Source organism: Triticum aestivum, chromosome 3A, assembly GCF_018294505.1.
Source record: "Triticum aestivum cultivar Chinese Spring chromosome 3A, IWGSC CS RefSeq v2.1, whole genome shotgun sequence".
NCBI classification, from domain to species: Eukaryota; Viridiplantae; Streptophyta; class Magnoliopsida; order Poales; family Poaceae; genus Triticum; species Triticum aestivum.
The window spans coordinates 9,522,504-9,546,627 of NC_057800.1; the positions used below are offsets into that span (position 1 = coordinate 9,522,504).

The following is a 24,124-nucleotide window of genomic DNA, read 5'->3' on the forward strand; positions in this document are numbered from 1 at the left end:
CGATTTCCGGATAATACAGTTATAGCATGAATAAAAGACATTTATCATGAACATTGAAATATAATAATACTTTTATTATTGCCTCTAGGGCATATTTCCAACAGTCTCCCACTTGCACTAGAGTCACCTATCTAGTTACATTGTGATGAATCGAACACCCATAGAGTTCTGGTGTTGATCATGTTTTGCACGCGAGAGAGGTTTAGTCAGCGGATCTGCGACATTCAGATCCGTGTGCACTTTGCAAATCTCTATGTCTCCATCTTGAACATTTTCACGGATGGAGTTGAAACGACGCTTGATGTGCCTGGTCTTCTTGTGAAACCTGGGCTCCTTTGCGAGGGCAATAGCTCCAGTGTTGTCACAGAAGAGTTTGATCGGCCCCGACGCATTGGGTATGACTCCTAGGTCGGTGATGAACTCCTTCACCCAAATCGCTTCATGCGCTGCCTCCGAGGCTGCCATGTACTCCACTTCACACGTAGATCCCGCCACGACGCTCTGCTTGTAGCTGCACCAGATTACTGCTCCACCATTCAACTTATACACGTATCCGGTTTGTGACTTAGAGTCATCCAGATCTGAGTCGAAGCTAGCGTCGATGTAACCCTTTACGACGAGCTCTTCGTCTCTTCCATAAACGAGAAACATGTCCTTCGTCCTTTTCAGGTACTTCAGGATATTCTTGACCGCTGTCCAGTGTTCCTTGCCGGGATTACTTTCGTATCTTGCTACCAAACTTACGGCAAGGTTTACATCGGGTCTGGTACACAGCATGGCATACATAATAGATCCTATGGCTGAAGCATAGGGGATGACACTCATCTCTTCTTTATCTTTTGCCGTGGTCGGTGACTGAGCCGAGATCAATCTCACACCTTGTAACATAGGCAAGAACCCCTTCTTGGACTGATCCATTTTGAACCTCTTCAAAATCTTATCAAGGTATGTGCTTTGTGAAAGACCTATGAGGCGTCTCGATCTATCTCTATAGATCTTGATGCCTAATATATAAGCAGCTTCTCCAAGGTCCTTCATTGAAAAACACTTATTCAAGTAGGCCTTAATGTTGTCCAGAAATTCTATATTAATTCCCATCAAGAGTATGTCATCTACATATAATATGAGAAATGCTACAGAGCTCCCACTCACTTTCTTGTAAACGCAGGCTTCTCCATAAGTCTGCATAAACCCAAACGCTTTGATCATCTCATCAAAGAGAATGTTCCAACTCCGAGATGCTTGCACCAGTCCATAAATGGATCGCTGGAGCTTGCATACTTTGTTAGCGTTCCGAGGATCGACAAAACCTTCTGGCTGCATCATATACAGTTCTTCCTTAAGATGCCCGTTAAGGAATGCTGTTTTGACGTCCATCTGCCATATCTCATAATTATAGTATGCGGCAATTGCTAACATGATTCGGACGGACTTCAGCTTCGCTACGGGAGAGAAAGTCTCGTCGTAGTCAATCCCTTGAACTTATCGATAACCCTTAGCGACAAGTCGAGCCTTATAGATGGTAACATTTCCATCCGCGTCCGTCTTCTTCTTAAAAATCCATTTGTTTTCTATCGCTCGCCGATCATCGGGCAAGTCTGTCAAAGTCCATACTTTGTTTTCATACATGGATTCTATCTCGGATTTCATGGCTTCAAGCCATTTGTTGGAATCCGGGCCCGCCATCGCTTCTTCATAGTTCGAAGGTTCATTGTTGTCTAACAACATGATTTCCAGGACAGGGTTGCCGTACCACTCTAGTGCGGAACGTGTCCTTGTGGACCTACGAAGTTCAGCAGTAACTTGATCCGAAGTACCTTGATCATCATCATTGTTTTCCTCTTCAGTTGGTGTGGGCATCACAGGAACGGTTTCCTGCGCTGCGCCACTTTCCCGCTCAAAAGGTAGTACTTCATCGAGTTCTACTTTCCTCCCACTTACTTCTTTCGAGAGAAACTCTTTTTCCAGAAAGCATCCGTTCTTGGCAACAAAGATCTTACCTTCGGATCTTAAGTAGAAGGTATACCCTACAGTTTCCTTAGGGTATCCTATGAATACGCATTTTTCCGACTTGGGTTCGAGCTTTTCAGGTTGAAATTTCTTGACATAAGCATCGCATCCCCAAACTTTTAGAAACGACAGCTTAGGTTTCTTTCCAAACCATAATTCATACGGTGTCGTCTCAACGGATTTAGACGGTGCCCTATTTAAAGTGAATGTAGCTGTCTCTAGAGCGTATCCCCAAAAAGATAGCGGTAAATCGGTAAGAGACATCATAGACCGCACCATATCCAATAGGGTGCGATTACGACGTTCGGACACACCATTTCGCTGAGGTGTTCCAGGCGGCGTGAGTTGTGAAACGATTCCACATTTCCTTAAGTGTGTACCAAATCCGTGACTTAAGTATTCTCCTCCACGATCTGATCGTAAGAATTTTATCTTTCGGTCACGTTGATTCTCTACCTCATTCTGAAATTCCTTGAACTTTTTAAAGGTCTCAGACTTGTGTTTCATTAAGTAGACATACCCATATCTACTCCAGTCATCAGTGAGAGTGAGAACATAACGATATCCTCTGCGAGCCTCAACGCTCATTGGACCGCACACATCGGTATGTATGATTTCCAACAAGTTGGTTGCTCGCTCCATTGTTCCGGAGAACGGAGTCTTGGTCATTTTGCCCAAAAGGCATGGTTCGCACGTGTCAAATGATTCATAATCAAGAGACTCTAAAAGTCCATCGGCATGGAGCTTCTTCATGCGCTTGACACCAATGTGACCAAGGCGGCAGTGCCACAAGTATGTGGGACTATCGTTATCAACTTTAAATCTTTTGGCATCTACACTGTGAACATGTGTAATATTACGCTCGAGATTCATTAAGAATAAACCATTGACCATCGGAGCATGACCATAAAACATATCTCTCATATAAATCGAACAACCATTATTCTCAGACTTAAATGAGTAGCCATCTCGTATTAAACGAGATCCAGATACAATGTTCATGCTCAAACTTGGCACTAAATAACAATTATTAAGGTTCAAAACTAATCCCGTAGGTAAATGTAGAGGCAGCGTGCCGACGGCGATCACATCGACTCTGGAACCATTCCCAACGCGCATCGTCACCTCGTCCTTCGCCAGTCTCCGTTTATTCCGCAGCTCCTGCTGTGAGTTACAAATATGAGCAACGGCACCGGTATCAAATACCCAGGAGTTACTACGAGTACTGGTAAGGTACACATCAATCACATGTATATCAAATATACCTTTGGTGTTGCCGGCCTTCTTATCCGCTAAGTATTTGGGGCAGTTCCGCTTCCAGTGACCCTTCCCCTTGCAATAAAAGCACTCAGTCTCAGGCTTAGGTCCATTCTTTGACTTCTTCCCGGTAACTGGCTTACCAGGCGCGGCAACATCTTTGCCGTCCTTCTTGAAGTTCTTCTTACCCTTGCCCTTCTTGAACTTAGTGGTCTTATTCACCATCAACACTTGATGTTCTTTCTTGATTTCAGCCTTTGCTGACTTCAGCATCGAGAACACTTCAGGAATGGTCTTTTCCATCCCCTGCATGTTGTAGTTCATCACAAAGCTCTTGTAGCTTGGTGGGAGCGACTGAAGGATTCTGTCAATGACCGCCTCATCTGGGAGCTTAATGTTCAGCTGGGTCATACGGTTGTGCAACCCAGACATCTTCAGGATGTGCTCACTGACAGAACTGTTTTCCTCCATTTTACAACTGTAGAACTTGTCGGAGACATCATATCTCTCGACCCGGGCATGAGCTTGAAAAACTAGTTTCAGCTCTTCGAACATCTCATATGCTCCGTGGTGCTCAAAACGTTTTTGGAGCCCCGGTTCTAAGCTGTAAAGCATGCCACACTGAACGAGGGAGTAATCATCAGCACGAGACTGCCAAGCATTCATAATGTCTTGGTTCTCTGGGACGGGAGCGTCACCTAGCGGTCCTTCTAGGACATATTGTTTCCTGGCAGCTATGAGGATGATCCTCAGGTTCCGGACCCAGTCCGTATAGTTGCTGCCATCATCTTTCAGCTTGGTTTTCTCTAGGAACGCGTTGAAGTTCATGTTGACATTAGCGTTGGCCATTGATCTACAAGACATATTTGCAAAGGTTTTAGACTAAGTTCATGATAATAAAGTTCTGATCAAATTATGAACTCCCACTTAGATTAGACATCCCTCTAGTCATCTAAGTGTTACACGATCCGAGTCGACTAGCCCGTGTCCGATCATCACGTGAGACGGACTAGTCATTGTCGGTGAACATTCTCATGTTGATCGTATCTTCCATACGATTCGTGTTCGACCTTTCGGTTTCCGTGTTCCGAGGCCATGTCTGCACATGCTAGGCTCGTCAAGTTAACCCTAAGTGTTTTCGCTGTGTAAAACTGTCTTACACCCGTTGTATGTGAACGTAAGAATCCATCACACCCGATCATCACGTGGTGCTTAGAAGCGATGAACTGTAGCAACGGTGCACAGTTAGGGGAGAACACTTCTTGAAATTTTATAAGGGATCATCTTATTTACTACCGTCGTCCTAAGTAAACAAGATCCAAAACATAATAAACATCACATGCAATTATATAGTTGTGACATGATATGGCCAATATCATATAGCTCCATTGATCTTCATCTTCGGGGCTCCATGATCATCTTGTCACCGGCTTGACACCATGATCTCCATCATCATGATCTCCATCATCGTGTCTTCATGAAGTTGTCACGCCAACGACTACTTCTACTTCTATGACTAACGTTTAGCAATAAAGTAAAGTAGTTTACATGACGTTATTCAATGACACGCAGGTCATACAAAAAATAAAGACAACTCCTATGGCTCCTGCCGGTTGTCATACTCATCGACATGAAAGTCGTGAATCCTATTACAAAGAACATGATCTCATACATCACAATTCATCATTCATCACAACTTCTGGCCATATCACATCACATGATCAATCGCTGCAAAAACAAGTTAGACGTCCTCTAATTGTTGTTGCATCTTTTACGTGGCTGCAATTGGGTTCTAGCAAGAACGTTTTCTTACCTACGAATCACCACAACGTGATTTTGTCAACTTCTATTTACCCTTCATAAGGGCCCTGTTCATCGATTCCGCTCCAACTAAAGTGGGAGAGACAGACACCCGCCAGCCACCTTATGCAACTAGTGCATGTCAGTCGGTGGAACCGGTCTCACGTAAGCGTATGTGTAAGGTTGGTCCGGGCCGCTTCATCCCACAATACCGTTTGAGCAAGAAAAGACTAGTAGAGGCAAGTAAGATGACAAAATCCACGCCCACAACAAAATTGTGTTCTACTCGTGCAAAGAGAACTACACATAGACCTAGCTCATGATGCCACTGTTGGGGAACGTTGCAGAAAATTAAAATTTTTCCTACGGTTTCACCAAGATCCATCTATGAGTTCATCTAAGCAACGAGTCAAGGGAGAGAGTTTGCATCTACATACCACTTGTAGATCGCGTGCGGAAGCTTGCAAGGTGATGATGTAGTCGTACTCAACGTGATTCGAATCACCGATGACCAAGTGCTGAACGGACAGCACCTCCGCGTTCAACACACGTACGGGACGAGAGACGTCTCCTCCTTCTTGATCCAGCAAGGGGAAAGGAGAGGTTGAGGAAGACAGCTCCACCGGCAGCACAACGGCGTGGTGATGGTGGAGAGGCAGTACTCCGACAGGGCTTCGCCAAGCACACAACGGAGGAGGAGAGGTGTTGGGGAGGGGAGGGCTGCGCCTTGGAGGGTGGAACTGCTACCCTCCCCACACCTCTCTATTTATAGGGGGAAGGGAGAAGGGGGCCGGCCCCCTAGAACCCATCTAGGGGGGGTGCGGCGGCCTAGGGGAGAGGGGAGAGGGTGGCTTGCCCCCCAAGCCAAGGGGGGCGCCCCCTCTAGGGTTCCCCCTCAACCCTAGGCGCATGGGCCCAAGGGAGGGGGGTGCGGCCAGCCCACCAGGGGCTGGCTCCCTGCCCCATGCAGCCCATGTGGCCCCCCCGGGAGGGGTGGCCCCTCCCGGTGGACCCCCGGAACCCTTCCGGTGGCCCCGGTACAATACCGGTATGACCCCGAAACTTCCCGGTGTCCGTTTGACAACTTCCCATATATAAATCTTTACCTCTGGATCCTTCCGGAGCTCCTCGTGACGTCCGGGATCCCATCCGGGACTCCCAACAACATTCGGTAGTCACATACTAGTCTTCCTAATAACCCTAGCATCACCGAACCTTAAGTGTGTAGACCCTACGGGTTCGGGAGACATGCAGACATGACCGAGACGCTCTCAGTCAATAACCAACAGCGGGATCTGGATACCCATGATGGCTCCCACATGCTCCTCGATGTTGTCATCGGATGAACCACTATGTCGAGGATTCGATCAAACCCTGTATGCAATTCCCTTTGTCAATCGGTACGTTACTTGCCCGAGACTCGATCGTCGGTATCCCAATACCTTGTTCAGTCTCGTTACCGGCAAGTCACTTTACTCGTACCGTAATGCATGATCCCGTGTCCAACACCTTGGTCACATTGAGCTCATTATGATGATGCAATACCGAGTGGGCCCAGAGATACCTCTCCATCATACGGAGTGACAAATCCCAGTCTCGATCCGTGTCAACCCAACAGATACTTTCGGAGATACCTGTAATGCACCTTTATAGTCACCCAGTTACGTTGTGACGTTTGATACACCCAAGGCACTCTTACGGTATCCGGGAGTTACACGATCTCATGGTCGAAGGAAGAGATACTTGACACTGGCAAAGCTCTAGCAAAACGAACTACACGATCTTTTATGCTATGCTTAGGATTGGGTCTTGTCCATCACATCATTCTCCTAATGATGTGATCCCGTTATCAACGACATCCAATGTCCATAGTCAGGAAACCATGACTATCTGTTGATCACAACGAGCTGGTCAACTAGAGGCTCACCAGGGACATATTGTGGTCTAAGTATTCACACGTGTATTACGATTTCCGGATAATACAGTTATAGCATGAATAAAAGACATTTATCATGAACATTGAAATATAATAATACTTTTATTATTGCCTCTAGGGCATATTTCCAACAATGGTAACTTCAACCCAGGGGAAAAAATGTTGTGACATACCCCGGTAACTTGTACGTATACTTCATGGTGATTTATGCACCGCATATCTGATAACTCACGTACAAATATCATGAAAAGCTTTTGACCTAGGGGAAAAGTTGTCAAAAATACTTGCATTAATTTCTGTGTAAATAGCACAGTAATTTACGCATCATATACATGATAATTTACACGATAAACACTGTACCAACCCTTAGCTAGGGGTGGGAGCGAGAAAGTTGTTGAAACATACCCCGGCAACTTCTGTGAAATTATGATTGCGTGGGGGGGGGGGTAAGTTGTTGACATATCCCAATAACTTGTGTGTAAATTTTATGGTGATTCTACGCACCGCAACACTGATAACTTGCGTACAAACATCATGGAATCTTTGACCGGGGGAGAAAAAAAATGCCGAAACATCCCATGGTAAGTTCTGTCTAATTTCATGGTAATTTACGCATCGCAGACCTAATAACTTACATAATGAACACCGTGGTAAATTTTTACCCCGGAAAAAAGTCATTGAAACAAACTCAGTAAATTTTGTGTAAATATCATGGTATTTTATGCACTGAAGACATGATAACTTATGTACAACCCCGTGGAAACTTGGACCCAAGAGAAAAAAAAGTTATTGAAACATACAGTCAGTAACTTTTGTGTACATAGCACGGTATTTTACACACTATGGACCTGTTAACTTACATACAAAACTTTCCGGAAAAAAAACTTACGTACAAAACACCATGATAACTCATTCAAACTCGAAGCAAAAAAGTACGACACACAAACACGTGGGCACACTCCCTAAGGCCATATCTTCATCGATGCACTGAAAAAACCCAAGAAAAGATACCTTTCTATGTACTTGGACAATAGTAAAAAACAGTTTAAAACGATTGTTTTCCATACACTAAACGACAATGTGGGCATGGTGTACTGGTAATTCGGCTAAGTAGCTAGTCGCTTTTCCACTTGACCCAGGTTCGAATCACATGTAGGCTCTTTTTTCTATTTCCTAGGAAGCTACATGAAGTCGATTCTTGATGCTCAAAAGTATACAATGGAGGAGATTCTAAAAGGAAAAATGGTGGTGAAAGACACATGGGAAAGACCAAAGTTGTACCGGGAGTCCAAAGAGCTGCGTTGGCCGTCGCCGCTGGACAACATGATGGCTTTGTCTGTGGATGGGTCGTTTCTAGTGGAGGACGGCATGCGGTGGTCGGAATGATTCTACGCAGACATGATGGCTCGGTCATTTCCATACACTGAACGACAATGTGGGAATGATGTACTGGTAATTCGGCTAAGTAGATAGTCGCTTTTTCACTTGACCCAGATTCAATCACATGTAGGCTCTTTTTTCTGAACTCGTGTTTTTTTGTTATCATGTAAAAATCAATCGGGAGAAGCGGATCGATTGAACGGGAAAAGCGGGTTGAGGATCGAACGGGAAAAGCGGATCTAGGGGAATCGTTAGGATCTAATGCTAAATACAGAACGTTTGGAAGTTAGTCCAGTCCTTGATATTACTCATGGCAAGGAGGGTGCCCCTACCAGGTTTTCGTTGATTACCTAGGAAGCTACATGAAGTCGATTCTTGATGCTCAAAAGTATACAACGGAGGAGATGCTAAAAGGAAAAATGGTGGTGAAAGAGACATGGGAAAGACCAAAGCTGTACCGGGAGTCCAAAGTGCTGCGTTGGCCGGCGCCGCTGGACAACATGATGGCTTTGTCTGTGGATGGGTCGTTCCTAGTGGAGGACGGCATGCGGTGGTCGGAATGATTCTACGCAAACATGATGGATCGGTCATTTCCATACATTGGACAACAATGTGGGCATGGTGTACTGGTAATTCGGCTAAGTAGATAGTCGCTTTTCCACTTGACCCAGGTTCGAATCACATGTAGGCTCTTTTTTTTCTGAACTCGCGTTTTTTTTTTGTTATCATGTAAAAATCAATCGGGAGAAGCGGATCGATTGAACGGGAAAAGCGGGTTGAGGATCGAACGGAAAAAGCGGATCGAGGGGAATCGTTCGGATCTAATGCTAAATACAGAACATTTGGAAGTTAGTCCAGTTCATTCTTTTAACCCTCCTGCCTCGCTATGGGCCACAACAACAGGCATATACACAGATAAGCTCTCTTGGTAAGATTAGCACGCCGAGCTGGACGTACGTGCAAACGATCAAGCAGCTTGATCCGTTCTAGCCGTGCTAGGTTGCACGTGAAGCTACCTTGGCATGCACTAGCCAGCTACACGCACGTACACATGCGTGTAATTTGGTGGCCACGCGTTTGGTAGGTTGAATGAGAAACTTTTATCGGTGGCAAATGAGAAAACACACAGCACTCGAACAATCACAGCCGCGCGCATACTACGGTGGGATGACTTTGACTGCTGTACTCCAGCATGCGTGCTTAGAACAGGAAGGAAACTTGCCTTCCAGTGATCTGCGCACCTACGGTCCCTATAAAAGCGATGCGGATCGAGTCGAGGAGCAGCTGGGAGGACAGGGTACTCATCATGGCGCCCGCTACTTCTTCTTCCATTGCACACCGCATCGCCCTCCTGGCTATCATATGCTGTGCATGTTGGGTCTAACCCTAGCTAGCTCAAGATAACAGTGGGAAAAGAAGCAACGGAGGTAAACAAAGCACAGGAGACTTGGTTTTTCTGTTATTCTGGACTCACGAGTTCGCCAACAAACTCCAGATCGGGGGGATTTTATCCTTGGACCTGTGAACACACACGACGCAGCCCACCTCCCCCACTCTGGCGCCTCACGATTCGCGGGAACAACTAGTTAACGAGCGCTCCTTTGGGAGCCTCGCAACGATCAGCGCCACTTGGCGCTCTTAGCCATTCGCCACGTGTCGCGTTTTGGACGGTCCCTTCGGATTTTTTTTTTAATTTTTTCGCACGCGTTTTCGGCCTTTTAAACGGTTTTTTTTGGGTTTTTTCGACGTTTTGGCTTTCTCCCGGTCTTCCTTAACTTTTTGATAAAAAAATTTGGAAAAAAAATTTACGCGAAAAAACGCATTTTTTTCCTTTCGCAAAAGTCACGGTTTTTTTCCGCGAGAGGCACGGTTGTACTTTAGCGAGTGTCACGACCGCGCCTTTCGGAAACGGAAAAAAACGCGTTTTTTATTTTTTTTCTTTCGCGAGAATCACGGTTTTGCTTCCACGAGAGGCGCGGTTGTGCTTTCGTGAGAGTCACGGCCATGCCTCAGAAAGGAAAAAATACGTGTTTTCTGTTTTTTTCCTTTCGCGAGAGGCACGGTTGTGTTTTCACGAGAGTCACGGCCGTGCCTCTCAGAAATGAAAAAAAATACGTGTTTTCTGTTTTTTTTTCCTTTCAAGAGAGTCACGGGCGTGATTTTCGCGAGAGGCACGTGCCTCTTTCGGAAAGGGAAAAAAGCATGCTTCCGGTTTCGGTTTCTTCGCTCGGTTTTTTTCGTTCAGGTTTTTTCATGAAAAAACGTTCGTCAAAACCTATCAATATGGAATCTAGTTTTAAAGATCTCGACGCGAGGAATCCAATAGTGAAAACGGTTTGAAATTTGGACGCACGGTTTAAAAGATAAAATATTTTAAATAAACGGATCTACGAAAAAAGAAAAAACTTCCAGGTTGCGACAAGTGGCATGCTGCATGTGCGCCACTTGTCGCGACCTGGAAAAGTAGAGTGTTATTTGCAACGAGTACTTTTTAATTAGTGATTTCGACGATTCGCTCGCCCAGACCTACACTACGACGGGTTCCAACGCGGCTGGCTCAACAGATCACGGCAACCGCAGCTCCTGGGGCCAACGGGCTATGACTAGTTCGCAAGCACGGACTCACAACCCGCACACACGCACACGGTTTATTCCTAGCAGTGCATTGTCATGCTCCGCGGCGGCACAAGGTACGCCCGATCGAGCCGGCCGAGAGATTGTTGGAAATATGAGCAATTTACCGAATAATTTTATTAATAGAAATATTAGATAAAAACATGAATAATATAAAAAGGATAAAACTAGTCATGTGATCTGACAGAGAGAAGATAAATAACATCTATATATATGAACTGTAATCAAACTTATCTAGAGAAGACAGTGGGGCGAGTTTCATATATGAAGTAGAATGTAACATATCTAGGGCAAACACCAGAGCAAGGAACGGGGGCAGGATCTCAAACAGAAAGGAGCGGAACACATACGGGACAGCAGCAGCAACAGTAGCACTGTACTTGGGGTCGGTGTTCTCGTCAGCCATGTCGTCGAGGAGGTTGTCGACGTCGGGGAAGAAGTCGTCGTCGGGGAAGTAGTCGCCGGAGTCCGGAACGTCCGTGACGAAGAAGTCAGTAGTCGCGCTGAGCGTTCCCCAAAAACCTTATCACTCTTCTCCCGCACAGGACTCAAAGAGATGCGATTTCGGAGGCCTAGTGTCCCGACTCACGGTGCACGCCGCGAACCGGGATGAGGAAGACAGCAGCAGCTCAAAGATTGAAACCAGTGGCGAGAGAAAGAAGAACTTCTGATGCGTCTTTCTGAGAGGAGCAACCTCCCTTTTATAGGCACAAGAGAAGGAGGCGAGAGGCTGCGTCGGGAGCTGAAGAGAACGATGGAGACGAAACGAACATGCAGCAGCCGAAGGGTGCAGCGTTCGTATTCAATATCCACTACAGCAAAAACTTTCAAGCTCCCGGGTGACCTTTTGTATACCCGTAGTACTCCCTCTGTTTTATTGAAACGGAAGGAGTACGTGGCGGGCAGAGGAGGAGCGCGCGTGGATGTCCCTCTTGTTATCATGCTCATACAAGTGGGGAAAGAACCTCCCTTATAAGGAGGTCCAACTCCCATTAAACTAGCAATATGTGACTAAACTTTATTAGTATCCCTTACCTTGCACGAATGAGCTAAATAAGTCTCTAGAATTTATTTAGAAATTTTTGAAATAGTTATTGAGCTGTCCCAAAATAAACTAAATTCCAGCAGAGATGCTGCTCATACAGGCGTTGCATCTTTATTTTTACGGTATTGATTCTGTGCACACTTTCGAAATGGTGGCTAATGATGATCTTATATACTACTGTATGCATGGGAGATGTGTGTAGGTGCTCAGGGAGGAAGCCGTGTGCCTGTTCGTCCTCCGTCGCCACAGTTCCCATCGCCGAGGCGGCCGGGGCACGCACCGCTCCTCCACCGCCGCCGTCACCGTCGTAGAAGACAAGGGCGTTCGCAGCGCATCGGAAGACACTACAGGTTGCTGACCGCTAGCTAGTTCTGAATTGAAGATGATACCAGACTTGTTTTGTCCTGGTGTATCGATGTGGGCAGCTGCTGGTATTAATAAGGCTTGGATGTGTAATTTTTACTTTTTGTGTTTTTTGTACTATTTTAATAGTTGATGAATAGAACATAGATTTTCCCGCAAAAACAACACGTGTGTGCATACCAGGTCTTAGTTGTACTCACTCAATTCTAAAATAATTGAAGTTATGTATTCGTGAGCATCGCTTACGAACCGCATCCATTCACTCCAGTAAGCACATCACCAATGCGGATTTCTAAAATAGATATAGAGGGTGCTTGAATATGTTTTAGTCTCATGACTAAAAATAGTGAGTCTAAAACTTGCTAATCTCACCCATACTTGGATTCAAATACTAAAAAGACTAAAATCAAGTTAGTGAGCATTTATTATCCTCCAAACCCTCCAATCCAGAACTTGTCTGTGTTAAAGAGATGAGTTAAATGGGGAGAGAGGACTAATCCATACTTTAGTAGGGGTACCCCTGACTAAAATATTTTAGTCTCAAGACTAGTTTTAGCCCCACTTTAGTCAGGGATGCTTGGAACTTTAACCTCTTAAAAAGACTATTTTTAGTCAGACTAAAATAAGTCCCTTGGATCCAAGCATCCTCATAGTATCGTACGACGATAATGATATTGGAGCCGGTCATTCAATGCTAGTCATAAATGTCTGGCAACAAAGGCAAACAAACTTACTCCCTCCGTCACGGTTTAGAAGGCGCGCTTGGAAATTCTCTGAAACCTAGGTGGTTATCTATTGGTTGTGAGATTAGCTGAAAAATACCATTCACACTACGCATGCATATAAAAATAGTATATCGAAGTACTAATTAGCTACTAGATATAAATGTAATGTGCCCTAAACCTTGTCTATTGTGGAAACACATGCAAATTTAACTGTGTCTTCTAAACTGTGACGAAGGAAGTAGACAAACTTCATGCAAATCTGACGGAATTAGTTTATGTTCAGACATATACTTAACATGGACTGAACAATATTTGGTCCGTTAAACTAATAACACCTAAAAAAATGCTAAACTAGCTTGTAGCGGATGGTAATCTCGTACGCGCGGCCAGGCTGGCCGGCGGAACCTCCGTCTTCGTCTTTGCTATCATCGTTGTCGTTGGAGTGGTCTATGGAAGGGTGTGGAGGCGTGGCGGCCTTGCTTGGCCGCCTTCTGGCACTTGCGGAGGAACCGCTTCGCTTCCTCCTGCGACGTGCATACGGCCATAGTGGCCAACTCTTACCGTGGCTGGGGAGTCCCCTGCCACCGGTCTCATGGATGGGTCCACTGCCAGCAGTACTGTGGCGGGGGAGGGGTACTGCAGGGCCCAAGAAAGCGACTGTAGCGGATTGTGGGAAGAGATGGCAAAGGTAGAGCTTCTAGTGGGACACACGGCTGGGCTTGTACGCACGAGTCACAACGCCAACCCACGTCTCTGCGGTACCCGGTAGGAACCCGTTCTGCTAGAATTACATTTTCGGTGAATGAGATCAATCTATTCCTCAGCTAGCTGAGTTTTAGCAAAACCAAAATACGTAATTTCGGTGAGAAAATTCGACGGGAGAGACATGTATGGTAATTAAGCTGATAATGTTTGTGCCGACGAGATGCATGATTGGGATAGCCGATAATGTTGACTTCCCTGGTTCATACAAGACAGAAGAGGACGATCTTTTTCCTCCTTACCTGTTGCTGTCACGACTCAAGACTGCTGACCCAATTGGAGACTTTGACCCTTACGCGTCTACACGAATCTCCAAGAGCAAGAATATACTATAGCAAGCAATCCTGACTGTACTAGTAAGAGTGCGCGTAGGCACCCTGCCGTAGTGCCACCGTTCCCTATATATGTGAAACAACGCATGCATGCACAAAAAGAGAAGAATCATGGCGCGTTCTACTCCTCCTTCTTCCTTGGTACGAAGTGCACCGATCCTTGCTCTCCTATGTTGCTCCCTGTCATGCCTGGCGGCTGACCGAGGTAATTAGTAAATCGCATCTGGATCACCGGCAGCAGCGATGCATCTTCTTTATACGTATATGTCAGGGATGCTGATTCACTGTTCACGCATGCATGGATGCACTTGCTCTTGACGGAGGCCGAGAATCAGGGACTCCTCCGTCGCCGGTGCACGGGCCAACAGTGGACACTCCAGGTCCTGGATTCCCTGCTCCTAGGATTCCTCGCCCATGTCCTTCAACCCCTATTCATGCGCCCCCGCCACCGTCACCGCCACCCGTTTATGGGAACCCGGTGACTCCAACTCCTTCAATGCCCATTCCGCCGCCGCCCATTCTCGTGCCTGGGAACCCGCTGGTGACTCCAATTCCTTCAGTCTCTACTCCTTACTGCCCCCCGTGCGGGTGCCGGTGAGCACGCCATGTTATTCAATCCCTATTCCATGTGCCGCGAGTGCCGGATATGTCGGCACCGACACCAAACCGCAAGACACTGCAGCATCTTGTTAAGAACATCCGTTGATTACGCATGAAACACTTTCACTCCTATATCTATTGTGTGTTATCTGTTACGTATGATCAATGATGTTGCTAGTTAATTGAGGCTGTAATAGTTGCACTAATAAAAATATGACATCACCTCGTTGTAATCTTATAAATTCAGGTGTGATTCGATTTTTTGTGAAATATATATGGCATCCCAGTAAGTCCAGTCCAAAAGCGTTTCACATACTTTGTATGTTTTATTGTTTCTAGAATGTAAACCGATAACACCCTTACATTTGGTTTTCATTACTTTTAGTTGTTTTTTACATCTATTTATTTACGTCTTTGCTTAACAAGATTAATGTGGCATCCCTATGTGAGAGATGTTGCAGATGCTTGTAGCAGCAGTTGCGGTGTGGCTACTTGCAATACCTGGTGGCCAGACTACAATAGTGTGCTTGCAGCATACGTGGGCGGTGGTGACTGACGGCGTGCTTGCAGCTGTGGGCTTTGGTGTTCTTTTTTGGAGCACCTGTTCTCTTTGGTTGATGAAAAAGAGAGGCGAGGGGATAGAGATGCGACCTAGAAGACACGGGGGCATATGGCAGATAGCCAAGACAGTTAACGCTTACGTATAATCAGACACCCAATTTTAATCGTTTGGCGCTGTCATCCCCAAAGGTGAATCGGTCCATTTCAAAAAAAAAAGTTGAATCGGTCGGCTACTCGACTGTTCATCTCAGTACCACAGAGGCCTCCCAATATTTTCCCTCTCATCACTGTGGTCCGATTGTCTCCATCAGCCAGATCCCATGCGTGGATCCGGCCACAACGGGGTTCTGCTGCACCGGAACAGCTTGTGTGACGGTGGCGTGGCGTGGCGTTCTTTCATATGTGTCGTTGGTGCTCCTAGATGGGGAAGGAGGAGGGGCGGTACGACAATGCTCGCAGCCAGGTGGTGGCACGCCCATGCTCCGGCCATCAGTGGTCAGCGTGTTGTGTGTCGCCTCCTTCCGTGGTATCGTGGACTCAAACGCACAGCTGGAGCTAGTCTCCGGCAGTTACTATCGTCAGAAAGAAATTTTTGTCCAAATGCTGACCGAGGGTCGATGACTTTGACCATGGGAGTCGTCGTAGCTCTCCATCAAAAGGAACCTTCCGCGCAGGAGCTAAGCAAGCAAGTGAACTTACAACCTTCTCTGCGCATGTATATATAAACTACTGAGGTTACGCTCCTAACGGAAGGCAAACTGGCCGCTTGCACAAGTCTGTGGCACTCTTCATCTCCTGCCATGGCACGTTCCTTGGCAATCCTTGTTATCATATTCATATGCTGCTCCCTGCCATGCTCAATGGCCAAACAAGGTTAGTACTTGGTAGTTAATCAGGTTAATGCATGTTTCGTGCACTAGCTCTTATATTCTAGGCCCGGGTTCATCCAAGCATTAGCACTTGTATAGTCGTATATAAATTTATGGTGCGCATATACGCAGTTCATCTAGATGGAAGCCGTCCGAGTTTTGGTCCTCCGTCACCGCAGGGTGCGAACCCGCATGGCTGTGTTGGTAGATGCAATAACGGGCGTCCAGACACCACATCTCCGACGACGGCAGCCCTTACACCGCACCGCAAGACCCTGCAGCAGGCTATTCTAGATTGATATGTGTATATATGACACATGCAAGTGTTCCGCTAGAGTCTTGGAAAGTTTACCATTGACTATTGCGTACACTTTTTGTCAGGGGTGTCTGGAAATGATTACGAAGATGGTGTATGACAGTAAATAAATATGAGGATGGCTGTACTGTTTTTATATATTATATAATTGTGAACTCTAATTAATCAGTGTATTGCATGAATAAACTGTCTATTTAGTGCTCCAAAATCCATATAGTAGGAAGCCATATGGAATATGGAGCCAAGTGCAGATTTTTGGTCCCCGAGCTCCAAAAAAATTAAAAAGCATATTTGAAAGTTTCAGAAAAATCTGAAAAAAATCCATGGAACTCATGTGTGTTCCCATGAACATGTGGAATTTCGTTTAAAAATATTGCGATGTGTAGGCTGAAAAAACAATTCCGGCCCAACAACAAAATAAAGGGACCATTTGTGAAGTATGTATTTGCAACCCAATTGACCGGGACGACTTTGAACATTGCTAGAACCAAAACAGAATCTGCCTACCAATCTGGTCCTAACCACCCCCTATAAAAAAAAGCAACCCACAATCGAAGAGCACAGCCATATATACTCATTGATTGAGCAGCTCTGGACAGGGTCGATCATGGCGCACTCTTCTTCCTTGGTATGCTGTTCCTTGGTAAGCTCAGCGGCGGCCCAAGGTACGAGAGTGGTTCCGGCTACGCCTTGCTTCCCATATGCATGCACACGTACTTCCAGTTTACCGAATCCTGATTATTTGCAGGTGCTCCTCGCGGAAACCGTGTGCAGGGTGCTGCTCAGCGATGTGATGCCCACTAGCTCGTTCTGAATTCAATATAGGATCGACATGTCTAATTTGTCTTAGTCACGGATTCCACTTTTGCATGAACTCAGAAAGCAGGTTATGGTACTCTCGGATCACCGTAAGTCGGCTGGCAGTTCTGCACTTGTTTTCACACTCGAAAGATTTCCTTTTTCCTAATGCAACCACCAGCTGGCTTATGGTTATTAGAGAGTATTACGGACTAGCCCATAAGGACGAACTAGGGAGGAAGTCCCTAGCCGAGGGGTTTTTCACCCAAATATAATTCTCTTGAAATTTCTTGAACTTTCAACGAGCTTTTCGGAATCTTCCGAAACTTTCCATAGAATAAAACTTTTCCGGACACATATCATACATTTCTGGAATTCCTGAAACTCTTCTGAGAACATCCGAAACACTCCTGGAACTATTTGAAACACTTTCCGTGCTCATTATCCGATTTTCTAGTTCTCATAAATATTACTAGTCGCTAAGTGTGCTATCCTACAGGTTCGGAAATAAGTGGACATGACCTAGAACACTTTCGGGTCAATAGTTACTAATGGGGTCCTGACATGCTTGTTAACTCTCACATATATACGAAATTCCCGAGCGAACCTTTTGTTCCCGAATACCATTTCCTTTGCTTCGTGATACTTTACTGTCGGTACTAGAACAGGCAGATCTCGGGTATGGGGCCCGAGCTGTGGATCTTGGGTCGATGGGTAACAGGAGACAATATTTACTCAGGTTCGGGCCCTCTAGAAGAGCTAAAACCCTATGTCCTGCTCTGATTGTATTGATGACGATGTATCAAGTACAGGCTTCATCTACCTCGAGATCATATATTGTGTCCTAACCCTAAGGTGAATAATGAATGTATCTCTACGGACTAAACCCCTCATCTTATATAGGCACTGGGGTACCTAAGGTTACACATGGTCGGTTGCTTGCTAGAGAAACGCATGCCAATAGCCGAAGCAATCCTTGGTGTACACGCTAAGTCTCCGGTAGAGTCCATCTTCACCATGCCAGGAATCGAGATTTCCGGAGTCCTTCCTTATGAGATTGGTGGTCCATAAGCTCACCCATCTTATAAGATCCCTTAGTCTAGGACACCATCAGCAGGATCGCCACGGCTGATGTCGCTTTTGATCTACATGCAGGCTATTAGGATACTAATAGTATCTCCTGTAATTTGGTTAGGGTTACACCGCAGCCTTTTGCTGCTTGGCTTCCTGCTGAGCCTTTTGCTGACAGTATTCTGGACTAAGGGGTACCAAACTAGTTGTCCCGAGGAGATCTGCCGGTTTTAATGACTCTATTATAGTATCATCATTATCTCCTTTTGCACAGGTAAAAGTGACCCATGAATACCCGAGGTGAGATACTATCAATCCGGTAGGAGGTACAAGCAAGTCTCCAATCTATGCACCTGCACAAACAATCAAACACTTACACCCAACGCGATAAATGGGTTGTCAATCCCTTCACGGTAAATTGCAAAGGTAAGATCTGATAGAGATAGGTATAAAAGATTGCTAAAACGTCAAAAGAAATAAAAATAAATAAATTGTAGCAAGATATTTTTGGTATTTTTTATTTATAGATCTGAAAATATATGACAGAAAATAGACATGGGGGCCATAGGTTTCACTGGAGGCTTCTCTCTTGAAGGCAAATAATACGATGGGTGAACCAATTACTGTCAAGCAATTGATAGAAAAGTGCAAAGTTATGACGACATCCAAGGCAATGATTGTGCATATAGGCATCATGTTCGTGTCAAGTAGACCGACTTCTGCCTGCATCTACTACTATTACTCTACACATAGACCGCTATCCAGCATGTATCCAGAGTATTAAGTTCATAAAAAACGGAGCAACGCCTTAAGTAAGATGACATGATGTACAGGGATAAACTCAAGCAATATGATGAAAACCCCATCTTTTTATCATTGATGGCAACAATACAATACGTGTCTCTCTACCCCTACTTTGTCACTGGGTGAAATCACGCAAAATTGAACCCAAAACTAAGCACCTCTCTCGTTGCATGAAATACCAATCTAGTTGGCCAAACCAAACCGATAATTCGAAGAGAAATACAAAGATATCAAATCATGCATGTAAGAATTCAGAGAAGATTCAAATAATATTCATAGATAATCTGATCATAAATCCACGATTCATCGGATCTCGACAAACACACCGCAAAAGAAGATTACATCGGATAGATATCCAAGAACATCGAGGAGAACATGGTATTGAAGAACATCGAGAGAGAAGAAGCCATCTAGCTACTAGCTGTGGACCCATAGGTCTGAGGTAAATTACTCACGCTTCATCAGAAGGGCAATAGCGTTGATGTAGATGCCCTCCGTGATCGAATCCCACTCCGGCAGATCGTCGAAAAAGGCCCCAAGATGGGATCTCACGAGAACAGAAGGTTGCGGTGGTGGAAAAGTATTTTAGTGGATTTTTCGGAGGGTTTGGGAATATATGTGAATTTATTGCACGAAGAAGTAGGTCGGTGGACTCCCGAGGGGGCAACAAGCCAGCCAGCCCCCCCCCCCCCCCAGGGTGCGCCCCTACGGCTTGCCGCCGCCTCGTGGGTCTTCTGACTTGGAATCCAAGTCCTACAGGTGTCTTCTGGTCCAACAAAAATCATCGCGAAATTTTTATTCCGTTTGGACTCCGTTTGATATTCCTTTTCCGCGAAACTCATAAACAAGGAAAAAACAGAAATTGACACTGGGCTCTAGGTTAATAGGTTAGTCCCAAAAATAATATAAAATAGCATATTAATGCATATAAAACATCCAAGACAGATTATATAGTAGCATGGAACAATCAAAAATTATAGATACGTTGGTGACGTATCAATAGCATCCCAGTAACTTCAACAATGCTCATGATCAGGAAAACAAAATCAATCATCAAAGCTAATGTTAGAGGCTTGACTTGGGATCAGATTGGTGTTTATGTTTCCACACATGCAATTGGGTTATCCTCTAAACTCATATTCAAGAATCAATGCAATTATAGCACAAAAATATAAGCTCAATTATGAACATAGAAATAAAATAATACATTTCTTATTGCCTCTATGGCACATCCCTATTACAAAGCACACCATCTGGCATGAAGGTACATGACATTCTCATGGTCTAAGAAAGTGAGTAACACTTTCATGAGTATGCTTATACATTGTGATGATGTGTTCTCATAGTATGTCATTCGGTTGGGTCTGTTCAACACCATTGTTTCGTTAACACATGCTATTATTGTTATCGGCATCCCTGTTACTTTAACAATGCCCTATTATCAGGAGAATGGGATCATCATGCAACACATGAGGTAGTCTTAGAGGCAAGACTATGAACCTACTTTGTGTTTATGTTTCCACACATACATATGCGCATTGCTCTGAATCTCAAATTCAAGAACCATAGCAATTCTAGTACAGAAATATAAATGTTTATTATAAACACATTTAAATAAATAATAACATTTATTTGTGCCACTAGGGCATATTTTCACCATGTGACATAACCTCTGTAGTATCCTCTCCAGCAAGCGCCCAATCGTTCCTCGCCATGGTGCACTCAATAATGGAGTGACCCCTGGTATCATTCTCCCCACATGTTGCGCTTCTACTCGTTGATGACATATTCCTATCAAACAAAACTTCCCCTGATGCCAGGGAACTTTTGACATGGACCACCATAGATTTGGTCATTCCTTCTCCTCTCTCGGGCCATTCGACGTTGTTGTCCTTCCCTCTAGCAAGGTCTCTCTCTTTCTCTTCATTCTGACAAGCAGACGGTAAGCAGAACAAAAACTCAATAATCCCATCTGCTTCCTCATGCCAACCCGGAAATGATCTTGAATACTCGTGTTGAGAGGTATCTTCACAACCGCCTCAACATCCATTGGAGCAAGGAATCTTTGTCGTTTATCTTTATTCCGAGCATTTACTAACGAGACAATAAATTTTCTTACCCTCAAGGGTGGAGTATTAGACATGTATGCAGATGGTATCTAGGTCTATGGATTTATGGGCGGAGTGCATATATAATATGAACACATCTTACAAAATCTGGCATAAGCACAAGATATTTCACTTCACATGTCTATGTTATGTTTACTCCACTTATATTTTATGGGGAGTTACTATTGGTGCAATTATGAACCATGGTCCAGTTTTGCAAAACTAATCATTTGGAGAAGACAAATTTTCTTCAAGTTCTCACTGAGCGGACGACTTGCTTCTAGCTATAAACTCCTGCACTTGGAATCCCAACAACCTTTCTAATAGTCCTAGTGTAAGCATCAAGCTGTGTTCCCAAAGGAACAAGTCACTGTGTGCTCCTGGTATAGAGCGCGAAGGTGTGATATATAGGACATGTCACCGGAGGAAGCCTCATCCGTGCAGCGGCTGCTTCACATGCAAACCCTGGCGCCCTCTCGAAGCCATGGAACATTTTCAATTCTTTTAGTGCAACTTCTTGGGGCGGTATCATGACACCATGCCATGTTTCGTGATTTTCAGGCTTCATTTGAATTTGTGAGAATACAAATGCCAATAACCACCATGTTGTTGCCCACGTCTTGGCCACCTGGTGTGTGAGACTCCTTTTCTTTATTACTTACGTAAGGCCTAAAAATCCACTAATTAATGACAGCCAGTAATATTTTTAACACCACTTCTGGATAAAATTTCATGTACCTACGTTTCAAATTCGAATTATATCCATTAATGTTCTTGTTAATCCATTGACATAAGATCTCTTTATACACTACACACGGTTTGTCAACTTCAGTTGGTGACAATCCATTAGCTCTGGAAAGCAAAACCATGTAAGTATTGTAGATGTGTGTGGAATACTTTTTTTCTTTTCACGTCATGGAATCCATTTTTTAACAGTGTGTAAAGTTCTAGTGGAAGATCATGGAGTTCCAGTGAGCTTTCCACTAAAACCGGAAAGACAGAGGTCGGCATTTTCAATCAGACAAAGGGGACTCCGACCAAAATGCATGATTTTAAACAGAAATTTTTTGAGTCTTCAGTCGAAGGAATCATTTCCCACGTTGAAAATGCCATGCGTACGTGCAGAGACACGGAATCCATGCATGCACCGCACCTGGGCCGAGACATATGAACATAGCACTACGTACAGGGTTGACCGAGCGACGACCTGGACCATATTAGCACTAGCATGCATGCATGCATGCTGATTTCTGTCCTTGTCGCTCGTGCAATGAACTGGCCTCTCGTGCAATGAAATGACCTGGACCATATTAGCACTACCATGCATGCATGCATGTATTACCAGCTTTCGTTAGCCTATAAATGAAGCAAAGCTTATATATTAGAAGCTCAGAAGCAACCCATCATGCAGCGTTCTTCTTCTTCTTCTTCCATGGCACTCGCATGCGCTATGGCAGTGCTGGTTCTCATCTCCTCTTCCTTGGCGGCTCAAGGTAAGTCTCTACTCTCCATTCAATTCTTTTCTACTCGTATAGAGGAAACAATAATATTAACTCTAGGCCCGGCTTACGTCCATGTAGCTGCGAGCGCACAGCCTGGATATCGTCCGCCACAAAGGCCTCCGCCGCCGTATGCCCCGCAGGGCCCAGGTTATTCTAGGAAGTGCCCAGACTGCAACTCCGGCGCCACCCCGCGGGCGCCCTCGGCACTGGCTCCCCACCGCAAGGCCATGCAGGCCGCCCCGGACGTCGACAGTAAGACGCTTGCGCGTCACGCAACACCGACATATATATGATGCGGCGATCGCCGATGGTGGTGCCATGGAATTGAATAAAGGAGCAGCGCACTGTGGGACTGCAACGATCAGCCAGCCCCTTCGCAGGATCAGCCGGATCGTATAACTAATAAGAGAGCCAGCATGTTAGTACCGAGACATCTCCTGTGCAATTCTTGTGCGCATGCTTTCTATTACTGCTTGATGTCCTTGTTGCACGCATGATATTATATCTTGAGTCGTCAAATTTTGTCATATCTCGTGCGTGCCAAAAAACTTTGATTACCGGTAAATAGCGTGTGCCGTATGCTCGTCCTCGGCGACATGGGTTATGCCAAGGAACTTTGATTGGTTCTGAGTTCCTGGGACTGTTTATAACCATGGGTTATGGTTCCATTTCCCACGACAAATCCGCTTACCGTCTTTTAATATTATAAGTTTACCTTTTCACGATATGCATAAAAATAGGGTTATATTATTAACTAGAAGAAGTACGATGCTATATACTGATATAATATTTGGAAACTTTCTTTCTCAAATTAAATTGTAGTATCACAGCTGGTAAATATAGAGGTATTCAATTGAAAATTGAAAGCTTTCTCATAGAACAAAATGTATCATTACACTACTTTTTGTAGAAAAGACAAACCAGCAATCAAACATCGTAAGTCATCCATCCAACATCTCATTTTCGCCTTTTTCCATAAATCCGCACCCATTCAAGGCCCTCCCAACTCCCGCCTTTAGTTTTTTTAGGGGTCTAAACACACCTTTATTAATCAACAATGTTCATGGGTATACAACTAACATAAGGTAAAGCCACAAGCGAGAAATTTCGGCCTACTCCTAGAGATGATGCGACCTTAGTTAGAGCGTGAGCCTCGACATGAAAATCCCACTTTTCATCGACAAAATACATTTCATTGATAGACGTGCCCCAAGGAATTGCTGCAAATTTTTAACAGCCCCCAAAGATGTG

The 24,124-nt window shown here is 44.9% G+C and overlaps 1 long non-coding RNA gene across 1 annotated transcript; it reads left to right on the forward strand.

Annotated features, from left to right (window-relative positions):
* Positions 1 to 14,558: 14,558 nt before the first annotated feature.
* On the forward strand, positions 14,559 to 16,755 carry LOC123057489 (uncharacterized). The gene is made up of 2 exons (XR_006426873.1): positions 14,559 to 16,278; positions 16,407 to 16,755. It is a non-coding gene; the product is annotated as an uncharacterized lncRNA (long non-coding RNA).
* The last annotated feature ends 7,369 nt before the right edge of the window (positions 16,756 to 24,124 follow it).